At 45.2% G+C, this 20,264-nt stretch overlaps 1 long non-coding RNA gene across 1 annotated transcript; it reads left to right on the plus strand.

Annotated features, from left to right (window-relative positions):
• Window positions 1-1,113: 1,113 nt before the first annotated feature.
• Window positions 1,114-6,695, plus strand: LOC146359231 (uncharacterized). Its single transcript, XR_014786592.1, has 2 exons — window positions 1,114-1,493; window positions 5,867-6,695. It is a non-coding gene; the product is annotated as an uncharacterized LOC146359231 (long non-coding RNA).
• Window positions 6,696-20,264: the final 13,569 nt, after the last annotated feature.

Raw genomic sequence — 20,264 nt, forward strand, 5'->3', positions numbered from 1 at the left:
GGCTGCAAAGCTTCCCCCCCCCCAGTGTAAAAAAAAGGAACAAAAATAAACCTCTCAGCCACCTTCTTTAAAACTAATTTAGTAAACAAAATACAGTCAGTACTATTTCTGACTGAGGATGTTTGATATGCGTTGTTTTGATCTTTCTTTCTCTGTCATTTTAGAATCAGGGCCATTATTATCCATTATACTCCAATGAAAATCAGTAATAAGAAGAAAACAGTTAATCCAAGGCATTGTCTAGTGATTGTTCTACTTAATCCAAAACATGGTGAACAGTAGGTGCTTTAAGGTCGTGCAGCCATTATGATGAGAAGGGGTTTTCCTTGCAGAACTGATTTTTTTATTTAACCTCTAGGATCTTTTAATCTGAAAATTAAAGAAGCACTGTTATGTTATAAGAGGATCTATGAAACTTGGCATAGAAATTAACGCTGGGATCTTTACTAGGTAGATACTATCTGTGGGTAATATCTAATTGAGCCCCAGTGCTAGCACTAATGACATAAACCATTGCTTCTACAGTACAATGTAACCAGTTAGGTAATGGGGGACAGCGGAACGGCCGGAACCCCAACCTTGGGAAGGTAAGAAATGGATGTGGGCCAGGAGGCAGAGAGGGGAGGAATCCATTGGATACAATATCCTCTCAGCCTCCATCTGTGCCCCTGGAAGTGTGAGCAGGTTAGATGGGTTTAGAGGCCAGAGAAAAATGCTCAAATGAAGGACAGAGAGGCAAAAATAGCCTCCATCATTCCATTCTGTTTGCTGGCAAAAGCCTGGCAAGCAAGGCTTTAGCTGGACTACCCAGATATCAGAGCCCTTTGTCACTGGGGCTAGACATCCATAAGATATGTGCACCCCAATATTCAGTTACCTGGAACTAAGGCCCATTTAACTCCTTGGAACTTACTTTGCGGTAGGCGCATATATTGTAGTAAAAATGTAACCTAAAAGCCATTGTATGTGTCTTAAGCAGCACATAGTACTGTAAGAGCTGCGCATGCCTAGAATGAGCAGACAGTAACCCTAAGATAAGGTTGCTAAGCAAACCGCTGGCAACCAATCAAAAGTAACACGCTGGCTGAGGAATGCAAGCTAAGTGATAAAACTGTAGCACGGAGGTTGCCCAGGGTCGACTCTGCTTTGAGCGTGAGCTCCTTTGTCGAACTGTTTGCAAACAATAAAATCGAGTTGGACCCAGCCTGAAGTTGACTCTCCTCTTTGGGGCAAATTGGACTAGCCTCCAGGGGGCGAAACTAGCATTTTGTGCAACAAACTGGCGAGTCAGTCAGGAGTCCCTTGGACCACCCTGGGGTCAAACGACAGAACCGGCGAAGGTGCCTGTGGGGCGCGCCGGACCGCCTTTGCGGTCTGCCACGGCACCAGAGAACGGGGGTCGGGACACCCAGGAGGTTAAAGGCGTGGACTCCATTGATTGAGTCAACCAGGCTGAATGGGTCTGAAGAGATGGCACTAGGGTGTTGGGCAGAGTAAGTACTTGATTTCCCTTCTGTCTTTCTGTTTGAGTTGCCTTCGGAGCGTCTGAGGTTTGTCAGACTCTGTGTAAACGTCGGAGGTTTGTCAGGCTCCGTGTATGGTTTCAAATAGAGGTAGGCACAATGGAGGCGGGTAGCTCCCGTTTAGAAAGCTCTGCCACTCCCTTGGGATGCATGCTAAAGAACTTTAGCAAAGTCAAGCGTCTGAGGTTTGTCAGACTCCGTGTACTAAGATGTCGAAAGGCAAGCTGGTTACACTCTGTCAAGTGGAATGGCCAGCATTTGGAATTAGTTGGCCAGACATAGGATCCTTTGGTGTAAATCTTGTAAATGCTGTATATAAAAATGTGGTGAATAATGGGCAATGGGATCAATTCGCCTATATTGATAGTTGGTTAAATTGGTGCGGAAAGAATCCCCCTTAAGTTACAGAAGTGTAAATGTGTAAATGTGTTACTGGCAAAGGACCACAGGGGCAAGAGACCCCGGGTGGTGTCTGAATCAAGTAGTAAGAGATAAATTTGCCTCAGGGAAGGTGAGGTTATCAGCATTTGGATGAGTGCCAACCAAAATCCACTGAAGGTGAGAAAAGGTTGAATATAAAGTTCAGTATTGTAAAGTCATGATGGTATGCTCCGAGGTGAAGCCCAAAGCCCCTGTTCCCCCCGATTCAAGCCCCACGGAAGGAGCTTGAAGACTGGGAGACCCTGCCCAACGTGCCCTGAGCTCCCCCCGGTCTTATTCGGTCTGTTAGGTTGGGAGGAGAAGTTGTTGGGGGAGAGAGGGGGCCCTCCAGAGACAGTTTGTCTGCCACCGTATCCAAGTTTGTTAGAAGAAGCAAAAGCAGTTGAAAAAGTTGCAACTTCTGAAGAAAGAGATTTGTTTGATGACTTAAAGACTGTGGCAAAATCAAGAAACAAAGACAGAGCAAGTTCTTAAAATATCAGGGTCTGTGTGAGCTTATCTCTGTCAGCCTACTCAGAGCAGAGCCAAGGGGGACTTGCCTAACCCCCCTTCGCCGTGGCTGGTTTAGCCTTAGCAAGCAGAGAGGCTGGAAGGTGTCTGTGAGGACCTGACAAAAGAGTGAGATTTACAAAAAAACAAACAAACAAGAAAAGCATCACAGCTGGAAAGCTGAGCAGCACTGCTCTGTTCTTATCTGTGGAGGAATCTAGAAGAGGTGTAAGGTTACACCTTCCCCATTCGAACTGATGAAGAGACACAGAGCTTTTGTTAAAACGCATCCCTTCTGTATGGCCCAAAGCCTTCTTTGTTAGAGGCACTCTGCACATGGACTGGAACTTTGGCCAGTTAAAGACTTGCCGTAAAAAGTACTGTGAGGCTTGTCATAGCCTTAAACTCCCGTTATTGTAGATTGTGTGTTTGTTTGTGATCAGCTCAGTGTACAGTTTGATTTGTGATTTCAACACTCAGATAAAAAGCTGCATTTGACTGAAAGAACTGGGTATATTTAGCCTTGAGAAGAGAAGACTGAGAGGAGATCTGATAGCACTCTTCAAGTACTTAAAAGGTTGTCCCAGAGAGGAAGGCCAGGATCTCTTCTCAATAATCCCAGAGTGCAGGACACGGAATAATGGGCTCAAGTGACAGGAAGCTGGATTCCAGCTGAACATCAGGAGAAACGTCCTAACTGTTAGAGCAATACGACAATGGAACCAATTACCTGGGGAGGTGGTGGGCTCTCCCACCCTGGAGGCATTCAAGACGAGGCTAGACAGCCATCTGTCAGGGATGCTCTGATTTAGATTCCTGCACTGGGCAAGGGGTTGGACTCGATGGCCTTGTAAGCCCCTTCCAACCCTACTATTCTATGATTCTATGATTTCCAAGGCTTTGATTTCATTTACCCTAATGAAGCATACAGATACAAATTTCTAGAGATTCATAGACTACAAAGGAAACAGCCTTCAAAAAGTTCAAAGAGAAACTACGAAAGTTAGTTTCCCTTTAAAAAGGGGGCAGCAAATTCTCTTAACTTAAGAGGTGAGAGAGAGAGAGTCCCCCACTCTCCCGTGATACTTCTAAGCCCAGCTGTGTTTCTGAAGCCTAAGAAAGTTCCTGCCCCATGTGTTCCAGCTCTTTCTCAAAATCTGAACTGTTCTGACGTTCCATTTGCTCAGAGGCAAACCTGACACTCTGCTAAAACTCATGCAGTGTGGAGTTGCCGATGCAAAAGTGGTGGCTTGGAATTCTTTCCACATATGAGAACGCCCTTCCCTTGATTTTGATGGGCCCTGACCATGCAGTCAGAGGAGCAGTATAATGGTTAGATCTGCTCCACCATGCCCTACTATACAAAACAAATGTGTTCCAGTCATGGTGTTAGATTTTAATGATATGAAAAAGGTATAAAAGAAAGCAGAAGAAAGTAGCAGACAAAAAGGCTTAAAAAAGAAAGAAAGCTTATCCCAAATGTGTGTCGTTGAAGATCTAAGCAAGCGAGTCTCTGTCGAAGCAATGGCAAACAGCCTAACTTGCAGAGAAAACAAAGAGTTAAAACTGGTGCATGGCACAGAGAATTTGAAACATGATTTGCAGAACAGGCAAGCCAAAAGATAAGTGTGCCTGTTACAAGAGGGAGGCTATAGTAGCCATAAAAAAGGGGTGAAGCCCCTGTATGAAGCTTTAACAAAAATATTACCCACTAGAAGTGGACAATTAAAATAAAAAAGGCTTTTCTTAAATTGAAGCAAGCCTTAATATCACCGCCTGCTTTAGCCTTATCAGACCCCAGATCATGAAGTTTTTAGAGCTGTGGTGCACATGAGAGCACATAAAAAAGTGCCATTCCTGGAAAAAGAAAAAGGCAATGCTGGCAGCCACCATGGGCAGAGATATAAACAGCAGCTTGAGAGCACAGAAGTGACCAGAGGGGGGGGGCAGAAAAGGAAAGGGCCAACCGGGGCTCAATAAATGTGCGTATTGCCGAGAGAAGAGACATTGGAAGAAAGATTGTCCAGAGCTGAAAAAAAAGAGAAAAGAGACTCACCCTGAAGGCTGCCAAATGCTGGCAGGGTCCTCCAGTGGGGGGGAGTCTAGCTGAAGGGCCACCACCCTACGAACAAACGCTCGGGAGAATCCCAAGGTAAAAGTAAGGGTTGGTGGCGAGGACTGTAAAGCCCTAGTAGATACTGGAGCCACATTTTCTGTGATCCCTGTGAAGCCCCCAGGCAAGAGAAAGTGGAAAGCATGTAACTATAAAAGAAATTAAAGGGGAAAAAAACCAAACTAAATTGCCCCTGTGTAAGCCCCTCCTCACGAAGACTGGAAATAACATACTGGAACATGCCTTTGTAGTTTCATCTGCATACCTGGTTGCCCTCTTGGGGCGGGACTTGTTAACAAAACTGCAAGCTAAAATCTTCTTCCGTGATAATCAGATTGTAGTACAGCTGCCAGCAATGCAGGGCTCAAATTATCGAATGGCCCTTCAAGCAATCAAGATTGTGTCAGAGGCCAAAGGGACTGAGATTTTAGAGAATGTTAATCCATGTGTGTGGGCAGACAGAACCCCTGCCCGACCAAATGCATAACACAAATTAAAATCTTCTTTAAAAAGGGAGAGCCCTGTGTGCGTGAGGCAGTATCCTCTGAAAAAAGCCACCTGTGCAGGCTTGAAGCCGCTCATTGAGAAGTTCAAAAATTATGGTTAGCTAATAAAGGGATCATCCCCCTTTAGCACCCCGATTTTGAGTGCGCCCGAGGCAGATAGCACCTCCTTCAGGTTGGACCAAGACCTGAGAACAGTGGCTGACTGCCCTTTATGCCTCAAAAATGATTCAAAGATGCTTGAGCCCCCAGCTCAAATGAGAAGTCGCCCATGCGCTTACTATCCTTTTCAGAGATTTCAAATTGACTTTTCAGAGTTGCCCCAGACTCATGGCTATCGGTACCTGCTAGTAATGATAAAAGCAATTGACTGCACCGCTCAGACAGTAGCCAAGATCCTGTTAAAAAGTAATCCCTAAGCTCTTGTTACCTAAAGAGAGTGAATCAAATCAGGGGCCCCATTTTGTTGGACAAGTGACGCAAGTAGTGGCCCAGGCATAACAAACTAACTAGAAGCTACACCCCCCTTAGAAACCTCAATCTACAAGTCAAGTTGAGAAGATGAACCGCACCTTAAAGACAATGCTCATTAAAATTTGTTTAAAGATTAAGTTGAAAGGCCACAGGCCTTGCCAGTCACCTTGACTCGAGTATGTGCACCCCCAAGGGAAGTATTAAATTGACACCTTTTAAACGTTCCATAAGTGCCCACCTCGGATATTACCTATGGCTGATAGCTTAAATGTGAATTTAAAAGTAAAAGTTTTAAGATTCAGGGCTATGTTACTGCTTTGCAGTCTGTTTTGTTTTCACAGGTTTGCGACACCGCACCAATCCTGGCCTTTAGATGCTCCAGTGCATAATCTCAATCCCAGCGATTGGGTGCTAATCCAGTCCTAGAAAGATGAACCACCTACCAAGAAGCAGAAGGGTCTGTTTCAGATCCTACTTACCACTCCCATTGCTATGAAAGTCGCCAAAGAAAAGAAGTGGATTCATCACACTGAATAAAGGCATCACCTGCACCAGAGAGGGTCACACCGGAAGCTGACCCACCTGAAGGTCACCGTTGGAATAATGAACCCCTGAAAGGACTCAAGTAGCTCTACAGAAAGGGGGCGCTCTCGTTTCAAGGGTTCCTGATGAACGGAACAAAACTGAGTTCCAAAAGTTCAAAAAAAAAGTGTTTTTGTTGTCAACATTCTAGTAGCTAGAACAAGGGCGTCCCAGGCCTCACTTGCTGTTTAGAGAAAACCGTCAATGCCACAGCGATAATAGTTTGCGCCTTTAAGTGCGTAGTCCACCGCTGGACCAAAGAGAGTATAAATTTGAGAAAAGCCTTTTGAGGGGGGAATTGTAGTAAAAATGTAACCTAAAAGCCATTGTATGTGTCTTAAGCAGCACATAGTACTGTAAGAGCTGCGCATGCCTAGAATGAGCAGACAGTAACCCTAAGATAAGGTTGCTAAGCAAACCGCTGGCAACCAATCAAAAGTAACACGCTGGCTGAGGAATGCAAGCTAAGTGATAAAACTGTAGCACGGAGGTTGCCCAGGGTCGACTCTGCTTTGAGCGTGAGCTCCTTTGTCGAACTGTTTGCAAACAATAAAATCGAGTTGGACCCAGCCTGAAGTTGACTCTCCTCTTTGGGGCAAATTGGACTAGCCTCCAGGGGGCGAAACTAGCATTTTGTGCAACAATATGATTGCACTATTAAAGAGGTAAACAGTGAAATATAACATCAATAGCAACCTTCAGGAAGGTTTCTTTTATCTCTGTCTCCTCTTACGTTAGATTGTTTCTCATAAAACTAGTGGCTAATCCAGAGCATCTCTTAAGGAAGAAAATGAACTATGTATGGGTTAGGGAAAATATTTAATGTGCTTACAGCTGTCTCAGGTCTACATACTAGCTGGAAGTGGAACAAAAAAAGAGACAAGCTGTACCATGAGACCACCAGCTTTCTATTGCAAATAAAACAAGTGCTCCATGGTTCACCGAAAGCCTACAGACCACAGTTGCTTTAGGAATTGAATACCTGGTCTCATTGCCATGCTGAATACCTCTGGGGAAGTCTACAGACAAAGGACTCTTTCGCTCCATTAGCAACCCTTCCAGGAGGGTTTTTAGTATTCAGAATGCAGAAGTCTATTGAAGAAAAGTTGGTTTACACTTGAAAGCTACATGTTTTCTCTGTGCCACAATGCTATAGCTGTGATAAGCACAAACATTCCAACTTAATTCCTACTGGCATAAAGATATGCTTTCTCTCCAAATGTTCCCCACCTTTTGAATTTCTCCTTGTACAGTACAAAGTCAATGAAAGCTAATGTGCAGAACATTTTTTCACAACAGAAGTTCTATTCAACAATTGTGTTAGCTAGGACAATGTGTGTGTGTGTGTGTGTGTGTGTGTGTGTGTCTGTGTGTGAGATTTCAAGGCAGTTGGCAGGCTGGTGGATATTTTGTAATGGTGTTGTTTGGTGTTAGATGGATTTGTGTACTGGGTATATTTAAAGATATAGTTGATACAGGCAATGGATGAATATGCTGCATTTTATAGCATTTCTGTATAGCTCAATAAATAAAATATCTATTTTCACTAAGTAATCTCTGCTGTTGACAGTTTTCTGTCGTAAGGAAGAGCTGAGAAGTTGAAGAGAGCTTAAGGGAGTTTGAGCACAGATTCTCTTGAAAAACATACACATATCTTTTGTTCTTTGTGTATGGAAAACATAAGAATAAAATCTTACGGAAGTAGTTGAAAGTTTTAGCACCTGCAAGGGCTTCTTTCCTCTCTTTTAACTTTTATCTGAATTCACTCCTTCTATGTATGTGAGAGAAAGAAATAGTGTGTATTTGTGTGTGTGTGTGTCTGTGTGTGTGTGCGCGCGCGCGCTTGTGTTGTTCTTCAGATTGTTGTGGGGGGGGAGCACTACATCTGACATTATTATTTTTATCCTACTCTTCCTCAAAGAAGTTCCAGATAGCACACAGGAGCCTTCTCCCAATTTTATCCTCACAATCATCCCCTAAAATAGGTTAGGTTGTAAGCCAGTGATTGGTATCAGATCACATACACCCAGTTCACATGTGATGTCAACCCAGAGTATGGGTTGTTTCCTTCCCCAGAGTTTACCCGGACTGCCAGGCGATTGCACAAAGCACAGGTTGTTTTTTTCAATTCCTGGGTTGTTTGATTTCCTCCTCCTTCCCCCACTCCCTCCCTGTATCCCAAATGCCCTTGCAGTGCTGTAGTGCTGGCATGTAGAGCAGCTGGGTTTTCTTTCTTTTTCTACCACTTTTGCTCACCACCTCTGTAGCCTGGCAAAACAACCCATGATCAACCCATGATACTGTGTTTGCATGTAATGACAACCCATAGTTAACTTGACAATCCAGAGTTCACAGTCCAACAACAAACCATGGGTTCTCTTCCTGGGTTATTCATGGTCAACAACCCATAGTTTTAGATGTGCATGTAACTATGACCCAGGATTCAACAACCCATACTCTGGGTGTTTATTACATGTGAACCAGGTCATAGTGAGCTTGAATGCAGATCTCCCTGGTCTAAGTTTGACATCAAACCAGCTCTGCTAGAAAGATTGCATTGGTGTGGGAGAAATGTTGAGGGCTAAAAACCTTAGTTTGCCATAGGAACCACCAGATCATTAACCTCTCTGGCCACTCCCATGTGGAGGAGAGACAAATAGGAATGTATTTAAATAGAGGGAAATGGTTATGACTCCATTCTACCAAGATTTCAAACTGCTTATGGTTATTTCTCAGGTGTACTTATACTATCCTGCTGCCTCACTGGAGCTCTAGTCATGTATTTGGGTGAATGGTTATGGGCATAAAGTGGGGAAGTGCCTTAGATCCAGATAACTGAATATTGGGGTGCATGAAAGCCCCACTCCCAACATCCCCCTGTGCACCTCTCCACTTCTGACCTTATGAAGGGAGAGTCTAAGTGTGTTCTGCTGAATATGCTTGGACCACTCCTTCAGACTTGCACACTGAACAAACAAAGGGCAGATATGAAGACCATATACATGCATACCCCTAGCTTCTCCACAATTTTAAGTCTACACATGTTTACCCAAATCTATGAATGGGGTTACTTCTAGCTATGTATCTACAACAATGAGTTTACAATTATTTCTCCTCTCCAGGAAACCCTAGACCGTAGAATTCTGGAGAAATGGCTAGTGATCCCTTGCAGAGAGTGCTCAGTAACCTCACCAAACTACAATTCCCACAATTCTTGGAAGAGCCATAATAATTAAATTGGTATGAAACTAATAGGTGTTTATATAGTGTGTAGACTAGGGATGTTGGAGAAATCCGCAATGGAACCAAATGAGTTCAGATTTTCATGAATCTGACCCATGGATTCTGCAGCGGATGCCCCCCACCCCCAGGCTGGGCAGATTCTGTGGACTTGCGGACCGTTTTTCTAATGTTCCTGAATTTTGCACAAATTTCATTGCAGGAAAATATGCAAAATAAAAAACAGCCAACAATGTGCATTTTCCCCATAGGCTGAAGTGTGAACTGCACATTGGGGGAATTTATGCATTTTCTCATGTGTGAATTTGCACATGTGTGAATTTGCACAAATTCAGAAGCAAAAAAAAAATCTGGTTCTGTAGCTGGGAAGAAAATGGAATGAAAGGTGCCTGACAATCCACAAAACACAGACAGATCAAATTTTGCACAGTCCATACATCCCTAATGTAGATTCACTCTAATAGCAAGAATAATAACAACAACAACAACGTTTCAGAATTAAATGGGCCTATGTGGACTATGAACCAAAGGAGCACGGCAAAGAACTCTGGAAGAGTAAGTAAACTGGAATTTTTAGTTTCCTTCTACTTCTCCTCAAACAGTAAGGAGAGAAAGAATCAACACACTTTTCAATTCCTAAATCATTGCCATGAGATTTCCTTTGGGGATGCTTTGTGTATGGATTTTGCTCATGCCCAGTGACTGATTGCTGAATGCCACACAGAGGGTTAGGAAGGAATTCTCCCTTATTAAAATAGGCCAGTGATTGGTGTTTTTGCCTTTCAAGGTGTTTTTGCTTTGCACAATTATGTATTCTATATTAATATATATTCTATATATTAACGGTTGGTGGACTTGAGATCAGAAAAATCAACCTCATTCATCTGTGCTGGGTTCAGCTGTTTAATGCAGGCACTGAGTTCCATTTCAGACCTCAATTATTGAGGGTGGCTTTTCATACTTAAAATGAGGAATGCACTAACCCTCAAAAACAAAAACAACAAAAAATCACTTGACGTTTGCCAATTTCAGTGCACAATTGTGAAGGGAAAAAAACACAGTGGAGGAATAATATTTCTCAATGTGCATGATCACAGTATGGTAAGATCACTATCCTTTTGCAATTCACCTCTAAAAGCAAGGTAAAATATCCATGTAATGAGAACATTTTGATTCAGATTTTAATAGTACTTACACATAAACTTGATTTTTAAATTTTAACAGCTAGGTTGTTGTTGTTTTTAAAATAAATCCTATGTCCTTAAAACTTTCTGTGTAAAACTACCCCAGCTGTAATTTATCTGTCAAATATTAGATTGCTCCACTATTCTTGTGGCCAAGAGTAGTTTTTCTAGTTGTTCACATTAATTGTGCATATTTTTTGAAATGTATACATTTTCTCCCATTGATGAAAGCATGTTGGTATGCATTTTTCAAGAGTAGGCATTTTTCAAAGACTTTTGTTGTTGTTGTGAGAATCACATCATAAACTCAGAAATGTGTGGACTTTGAATGCAGATCAAGTTTGGGTTCAGTTCCAGGAGGTGTGAATTCTAATAAAAAATGAACTGAAATGAATTTCTCATACATTCCTAAGTATACAAGAAGTATGATGTCAAACCATGTTGTTTTGCTAAAGTTGAAGGAATGGGGATTAGTCTTGAAGGGAAGTTTCCCAACACACAAGAGCTTAGGATCCGGTAGAGCGCCTCTGAAATTTCACTAAAAGAAAAATTAAAGAGAAGTAGTAATCTCCTCCCCTGGCAAATACTTTGAGAACTTTCAAAGAAAGACACAAGAATTTGGGGTACCAAAATGACTACTAAGGGTTTTGCATTTCCTTACGATGGAAGTACAAGTATACAGGAATGACTGGTGCCTCCAAAATGTACAGGTTCTATACCTTGTCCACCCTTCCTGCTAAGGTACCCACCATACCTCCCTAATTTCAACTCACCTAGTTCATTAATTTATCCCAGAACATTTATTTCCCTTCTCCCTGCCTCCCAAACAAAAGGGCTTTTTTTCCCCTTACCCATGCTTGCTCATGTCATAATCCTTCTGGAAGACTCCTTAGAAAGAGAAGAGCTGGAGGACCAGGAACCATCTGCCACCAGGAATGCCCAGGATCTGCCAGTAGACCAGGAGAAGCCCTGGCCCTCAGGGTGACTACAATGGGAGCATCAGCTGTGGATGATAAGGACTCTGAATCAGCTGTGGATGACAAGCCCCCAGAAGAGATGCCACCTGAAAAGACTGGAACACAGAAGGAGTGTTAGACTGAGACAGAGGCCTCCTTATGAGGAAAGGTATACTTGCACATAGGAGGCTTGCTCAGAAGGAGGACTTTTTCAGCTGCAGTCAGTAACAGCTCACAGCTGAGGCTTGGGGTGGCTCTGACAGCCTCTGCATAAAGAACAGCAGTTCAAGTCTGAGAGTTGCTGGTAATTTTGTTGATCAGACTTTTCTGAATCCAGCTTTCCTCCTTTGGATTGATTCCTGGTGTGAGTACTTCTGGACTGAACTGTAACTCTCCTTCAGCCTGCTACTTGTCTGCTGTGTTGCCTCGGCATCTTGTTGCCTGTGACCTTGGCTGAGATTGTTTGTAAAATCAAGCTTAATTGAAATTTGAATTGAAGAATAGATTGTAGGGTTAAATTCCCCAAATAGTTACTATGGGCTCCTGTTTTGCTCAGAAATGGAAAAGTTCTGTTGATTGGGTCCAAATATTTTTTTAAAGATCAATGCTGTAAGCGTAACTGAAAGACCAATCCAATTTTTGGTGTAATTCAAATATATGCTTTAATGATCCAACGGTTTCTTATGGGCACAGTAGTTGCCTCTAATGTGCTCCCTAGCCCTCAAGAGCTGTCCCATTGATTTCATTCTCACTGGTATCTAGTTTCTATATGAAAGGATAATTCAACTATGTGAGCCCACACCAGAAGTCTGAAGCAGTACATCTCAACACATGTTTATCACTTTAGTGAGAGCTAGGCCTTACTGTGACAGGGTGTGACTATAGAAAACTTATCCTTGTTTTTCATTTAGTTTTCTCTAGGGCTGTGCATTGAATGCGGATGAAGCTGAAAGCCTGAGCAGAATTGGGGCCCTTCATACCATTTCTGGTGCTTCCTGAGATTAAGTGGGCTGCCCTCTGAGGCTACTGGAACTGAAGCCAGGCCAGAAAGAGGCTTTATTGCCAATTCATGTGTGGAGACACAGGCATTCTGTCTTCCTCCAAATAGCATCATTTGGTTTTGTTACTCTGAAAGGAGGGAGGGAGTGCAGTTAAGTGACTGACAAGTCCACCTTCCAGTCCTGGGGCATCAGGGGATCAAATCACTGTGCTTCAAACGGTCAAGAATGGGACCACTGTTCCAGCACCACCAGGCTTCATTCTGAAAAATGTCTTTAATTGCGTCTCACTCATTGTAACTCCTTAGCCCCTGCCCTTCTGAACCATTTCAGTTTTTTGCCTGGAGACGCACTTATGATGTGTATCATTTTATACAAATTGGAAGGGGAAGTGAATCACTCCACCCCACACCCCCAGGACTCGACTTTCACACACAAAACATCACTGAATCTGTTGTTATGAAACCTTGCAGGTTTCTTATTTAGGGGCGGCTTTAGGCTGTCTGGCATTTTTAGAATAATGCTCCACAAGGAACATAGTGGCATAAGCATATCGTCTTTGAGATACCCTTAGAATTTCAAGGCTGCCCATGCACAAAACTCACTTTGCTTATTCATCTGAAACTTCTCAGGCCCAGTTCCTTCATAAGGGGCAACTATCACTACAAATTTAATCTAATTGTGCTAAGAAATAAAAAAGTTAACAGAAGTTCCTTTAAAAACACACACAATATAAAGGTGTGTAGCACAAATCTTTCTCCATCTATTTTTCTGACACTGGCAGGCATAATCCCCTCCTAAGGGGCTACTATGCCTGCAGATATAATCCAATTCTGTCAAACAGAAAAAGTTAAATACTCTTCTTTATTTCCCATGATTCCCTAACCATCTGCTCTCATCAGTAGTTCATGGCATGGTCTCCTCTCATCTAGACTACTGTAATGTGCTTTATGTGGGATTACCCTTGAAGACAGTTCAGAGGTTGCTGCTGGTGCAGAATGTGCGATCCTGCCTGATTAAAGGCAGCTGTCAGTGCGATCACATCACTCCAGTGCTGAAGGAGTTGCACTGGTTATCAGTCGTTTTCTGGGCCCAATTCAAGGTGTTGGTATTGACCTTTAAAACCCTATATGGTTCCAGCCCAGTCTGTCTTAAGGTGTGCCTCCAGCAACACCAGGGATGCTGCTCAACGAGTTTGGCCTCAGAAAGCCTTCTGCATGTCCCAACAGCCAGGACAGCTAGGCTGGTGATGACTAGGGAGAGGGCCTTTTCTGTGGTGGCCGCTGCTCTGTGGAATTTCCTCCCTAGTTACCTCCACCATGTCCCCTCTTTGATGAGCTTCTCTTCTTTGATGGGCTTTGAAAACCTGGCTGTTCAGGCAGGCATTTGAGGTGGGTGGGTTAGGGTTTTTTTTAGAGTAATGTGGTTTTGTTCAGTTGATTTGTTGTATTTTGTGCTGTTGTTTGTATTGTATGCCGCCTAGAATGGCCAGGTGGCTGGCCAGATGAGTGGCTAATAAATCTAATAAATAATAAATAAAATAATAATAGTCAATAGGAGTCACAAAGTCTTGGACTTTTGAATCTCAGCTCAGGTTCAGTATGTGAGGAAAGGGCCTCTGAATCAGTCTGAACAGAATTTAGCTGTTTTCCGAAGTGCCAAATTGGCAAATTGATGTTAGCAGGAAAAGCAGTATCACATTGGTCAGATGTTGCCTGTGTCCTAGAACCATATTGTCTAATAGCAGCTCTCCAGTAAGAAAAGATGAGAGAATCCTATTGCTAGAGGAAGAATGATCTCAAATACAGCAGCAGCTTTCTTCAGTGGTGAGAATTACCTTCAATGTGAGCAAAGTAATGAATTGGCCAAGAGCTCATGAATCACGGGTAGATTCAAATGTTACGCTCTCTATATGGAGGGCTGCTGAAAATATTACTATGTGACAGAGATCCATGCAGGAGCTGTCCATTTTCCACCATGGGGGTACTCTGATTGTATGGTGAGTCTCTATGCGAGCATCAATGTCCATAAGGAATGTGCAATGATACTTGAGGCACAATCCTAGGGGGATAGTTGGCTGCCTTTGAACTTGGTGGCAGCCAACTATCCAATGCAGGGTGGGCAGACCACAGAGGGGATCTTCTCCTCTTCTGTCCAGCTACCCTGCATTTGCAGCTAGACAGCTGATTTTGGCTACCTAGCTGGGGATGTTGGAGCGGGGGGGGGGGAGGCCACATGGTGCATAGGAAGCATCATAACGATGCTTCTGTGGTCTCCCCCCCAGGAATGCCCCCTTTTGCCCACTCTATGCTGCACTTAGGAGCACAGGGGGAGGGGGCAAATCATGCTGCATACAAGGTGGCATGGGAGGGGGAGGGGAATGAGGTTTCTGAGAACCGAGCTTGGAGCCCTGGCTTCGAGCTTGCTTCCCAGAAACCAAAAAATCCTATGGCTGTCTAGACACTGTCTAGCAGCCATAGGGTTGCTCCCTTACTATGCAAATGGAGGTGTCTTTGTGGTGAGTCATTTTTGTGGTGAGCATTGCACTCTGCATGCTGTTATGCGGCGAACTATGCAGAAATGTCTGGAAATCTTTGCATCATTGTTAGTGATGCCATCAAATTTCATAATTAGTCAGTCAGTTGTGAGCGGAGATGGGTTAAAGAAGACGCAGACAACAAGCTTGGGTTGAAAATTGGGCCACATTTATTAAAATACCTGCAAAGGGGTAACTAGGACGGGCATCTAACTGTTACAGCAGCTAGCTGGCACTTCTTGGGCGAAAACACACCCATCCTGAAGGGTGGCGGTGATCTCGCCATCCCTCCGGACTGCCCCTTCTGGGGGAGATAGACCTTCCGGTGTCACCCCCAACCCAGTGCCGCACAACACCTGGGTGAGTGAGTAGGTCTCCCAGGCAACCCGTATCCCCCCGCCGAGCTGCACAACCCGTTCGGGGGACCTCAGGCGTCACCTGTCACCATAAGGTGCCTCTGCATGCACACCGTCCCTACTTTCCTGTTTTGCCTAAGGATGGCGGAGAATTTCTCCCCGAATCTTCGGGGGGCCGAGCGCCAACGCATTCGGCCCCCCGAAATCGGCGGTGAAATTCTCCGCCCCCCACCCCACCCGGGATGGGACTTACCTTTGGCGAATGTCCCTCCCGGCGGCGGGTCCCGGTGGCGGTTCGTCAGCCTTTCGGCGGGGGCGGCAGCCAGTCTTCTGACCGGCTGCCGCCGCCGCCATTACAAAGTGTAAAAAAACAAACAAACCCCGCTATAGGCTACGTAACGATTAACGTAGCCTATCACTGCTAGATTTCCAAAGTCAGCCGTGATAGGCTATGTAAATCGTTACGTAGCCTATCATGGGTGACTTTGGAAAAAAAAAACGCATACGCAAATGGCAGCGCCCTATGGGCGCTGCCATTTGCGTTCCTTATTTGGTCCCAGTAGTCTACGTAAATCTTTACGTAGATTACTGGGACCAAATAAGGAACGCAAATGGTGGCGCCCATAGGGCGCCGCCATTTGCATACGCGCTTTTTTTTTTTTTCAAAGTTGTGATTTTTTTTTTTCTTCAAATTTCCAAAGCTGACTTTGGAAATCTAGCCGTGATAGGCTACGTTAATGGTTACGTAGCCTATAGCGGGGTTTGTTTGTTTGTTTTACACTTTGTTTCATGGCTGGGGAGACGGGGCGCTTCTCCCTGGCCTGAATTTCGGCCGGGCGAGGTGGGACACCTCCCCCCCTCACCTGAACTTCGGGGGGAGAAGCGAAGCACCTCCCCCCCACCACGAAGCCAAGCTGCGAAAAGGTAAGTGACTTTCATACATCCCTAGTTTTGCCCGTCCTAGCCGCCACAGCAGTCACAAGCCTAGAGCTTGTGAAACTCCCCCCACCTGCGCAGAAGAACTTCCTGCAGGCCCCTTTGCAGATCAGACAGAAATATTTTATTCACTACATGAGACAGGTGGACACCGTCCTACCTGTAACACTCCCTCCATGTCCACAGAATTTCCTGGCAGATGGTGCGTCCATCGCCACATTTGCATAGGCCATAAGCCATTTCTCTATGCACTTTCCAACATGCCCTGCCACTGGCAACATTATTCCATGCCTTCCCATTGATCCATGGGAGCGGTGAGGACTGCAATAGGCTACGTCCGGCCAGGTATCCCGGATCACCTGCATCTCAACCAAGGCCTGTTCGATCAGGTCCTTGCCTGGCTTACAGCCGAAGTCATTCCTCTCAATGTGCAGCACCTGTACCTGCGGAGGAAGACTTAACAAACTTTGGTGGAACAGAGTGAGGAGGGGACTCCCACCGTATGCCTCGTCTGTGAAGCCACTGGATCTCAATGTGTCAGAGTGACAGAAGCTGAAGTCCGAAGACGACCTACAAGCCCTTTGTGCAGCTCAAGACATCATAACGTGCCCATGTAAGAGCACCCGTTCCGGTGTACGTCGAGTCTGCTAGTCTAAGGAGTAAACACATTAGGGCAAGCAAAGCGAGAATCATGTCAGGAAGAAGCAGACAACTCACGAACGCAGGCTGGAACGCTGTGATGCCCCGTTTTCAAACTGCCATAACGTGCCTGTGAGAGAAACCTCCAGTGGCATAACCCATTGACTTCTGTTTGGCCGTAGGCCCCTGCCGTGCCCTTGCCATACCGATCAGTTTGATCACCAAATACGTAAGTGGGTTACATTGGGCCAAACCTGTACCGTGAAATATCTCAAGGCCCTCCGGAACAAACGGACTTGAGATCGTGAAGTATCTCAAGGCCCTCCAGAACAAATCGGACTTGAGATCCCAGACCAACCCTGAATTCCTAAGGGGGGGGGCTTGCAGACGGCCATTAAGGTTGCTGCGTGGAACAGGGAAACGTCTTACTGAAAAAGACAAATGGAGGGCCATTACCCCCGGAGCCCAAAAGAGAGGTATCCGGGGAGATAGGGTGGCTAAATTTACTAAAACAAGTGACAACTGTGCTCAACCCTATTTCACTCCAAACCCTAAAATCTGACATTGGAGACAGTAATTCCCAGCGTTGAGGGCCAGAAGGCTAAATGGCCAACCTGCGACTTATGGTCCCAGATATTCTGTTGTTCCTTAAGGAGGCGTGAAATTGTGCCAATGATCTATAGGTAAGGGCCATGATTCCTGTTGCTGAAGCTTTTCCTATTGCGCGGCACGCCATACCTGCTCTGTCGCAGGCGGCTCGTGTACTGAGAGCCATGGAATGCAGGATGGCATGCTTGGCTTCGGTATCCCAGTCTCCCATAGTACTGTATTATGGGATCTGGGAATGTACACACCAGCGGGGCTAAGGCCAGAAGTCGTTGACCTAATTTCGTAACAAAGTATTGACAATTGGGTTTGCCTAACCCAGCAAATGGCGGACCCAGAACCAGATGTTGTAACACCGATGCTGGAGCGCGAACACACTGACAACTGACATGACCCTCTGATTTCAGGAGGACGGGGAATGAATAATGTCATCACGTTGTCATACCAAAGGGGGGGGGGTTACTGATTTGGCTATGAGGTCAAATCAGAATGTGCTTGGCGGCGGCAACCTCCACTCTACAGGGCAATACCCACAGCGCGATCGGACCTGCCCCATGAGTCTGAACCCCCCCCCCGGAGTAGTGGCGGAACCCTGTGAATCTTCAGGCCGGCTTTGAGGGGCAGCTCACGCCTCCGGAAGGAGGTGCCATTGAAGCCCTATTAAGTTGAATCCCTGCCCATGGATACGTGCGCACAGCAGAAGTGACCCTGGGTCAACGATGCGGCAGCCGCAGTCCCTGCACTACCCAAACTGAGCCGGCACGAGAAGGCATGGCCAGGGGCCGCTACTCTAACTGTGAAAAGAAGACGCCCAACCGTATCTTTCATGGTCCACCACGGGAAACCCTAGGAAGATGTAGAACTGCTTGGAGCTATGCCCAAAAGACCTGAATGTTGTCCTGAGGGAGGCGAGAATAATGCCTCAGGGTATCAGATTGGCTTCACTGAATGTTGATGTGGGAGATGGGCCCTCAGTCTTTTGTGAGCTAAGGGACCCCGAGGTACAAGGAAGGGGAAGCAATGTTTGCATTAGGTCAGAACATTGACCACCATCTTTGGACTCCATGTAGGGATGTACGAAAGTCAATTACCTTTTCGCAGCTTGGCTTCATGGTGGGGGGGAGGTGCTTCGCTTTTCCCCCCGAAGTTCAGGCGAAGGGGGGGAGGCTTCCCGCCTCGCCCGGCCGAAATTCAGGCTGGGGGGGAGACTTCCCGCCTCGCCCGGCCGAAATTCAGGCCGCGGAGAAGCGCCCCGTCTCCCCGGCCGCGAAACAAAAAATAAATAATAAAAAAGACCCCTTGATAGGCTACGTGATGATTTACGTAGCCTGTCATGGCTAGATTTCCAAAGTCAGCCATGATAGGCTACGTAAATCGTCATGTAGCCTATCACGGGTGACTTTGGAAAAAAAAAAAGCACGTACGCAAATGGCGGCGGCCCATGGGCGCTGCCATTTGCGTTCCTTATTTTGGCACGTCTAGAGAATAGCAAGGAGAGACAAGAAGGCCTTCTTAAATGAACAATGCAAAGAAATCGAGGAAAACAACAGAATGGGAAAGACTAGAGATCTCTTCAAGAAAATTGGAGATCTCAAGGGAACATTTTGTGCAAAGACGGGCATGATAAAGGACAAAGAAGGCAGGGACCTAACAGAAGCAGATGAGATTAAGAAGAGGTGGCAAGAATACACAGAAGAACTATACAGGAAAGATCTGAATGTCCCTGATAGCCATGATAGTGCGGTCACTGAACTTGAGCCGGACATCCTCGAGAGTGAAGTCAAATGGGCCTTAGGAAGCATTAGTAACAACAAAGCTAGCGGAGATGACAGTATTCCAGCCGAGCTATTTAAAATCCTAAAAGATGATGCTGTTAAAGTGCTGCATTCAATCTGCCAACAAATCTGGAACACTCAACAGTGGCCACAAGACTGGAAAAGGTCAGTTTACATTCCAATTCCAAAGAAGGGCAACGCCAAAGAGTGTTCAAACTACCGCACAATTGCGCTCATTTCACATGCCAGCAAGGTGATGCTCAAAATCCTACAAGCTAGGCTTCAGCAGTAATCGAACCGAGAACTACCGGAAGTACAAGCTGGGTTTCGAAGAGGCAGAGGAACTAGAGATCAAATCGCCAACATTCGCTGCATCATGGAGAAAGCAAGAGAATTCCAGAAAAACGTCTATTTCTGCTTCATTGACTACGCTAAAGCCTTTGATTGTGTGGATCACAACAAACTGTGGCAAATTCTTAAAGTGATGGGAGTATCAGACCACCTTACCTGTCTCCTGAGAAACCTGTACGAGAGTCAAGAAGCAACAGTCAGAACCAGACATGGAACAACCGATTGGTTCCAAATTGGGAAAGGAGTACGACAAGGCTGCATATTGTCACCCTGCTTATTTAACTTATATGCAGAGTACATCATGAGAAATGCCGGGTTGGATGAATCAGAGGTTGGAATTAAGATTGCTGGGAGAATTATCAACAACCTCCGATATGCAGACGATACCACCCTAATGGCAGAAAGCGAAGAGGATCTCAAGAGCCTCTTGTTGAGGGTGAAAGAGGAGAGTGCAAAAGCTGGTTTGAAACTCAACATTAAAAAAACTAAGATCATGGCATCTGGCCCTATCACTTCCTGGCATATAGAAGGGGAAGAAATGGAAGCAGTGACAGATTTTACT

This window comes from Heloderma suspectum, chromosome 1 (genome assembly GCF_057233095.1).
Source record: "Heloderma suspectum isolate Gila_16-S chromosome 1, 16-S_ref, whole genome shotgun sequence".
NCBI lineage: Eukaryota > Metazoa > Chordata > Lepidosauria > Squamata > Helodermatidae > Heloderma > Heloderma suspectum.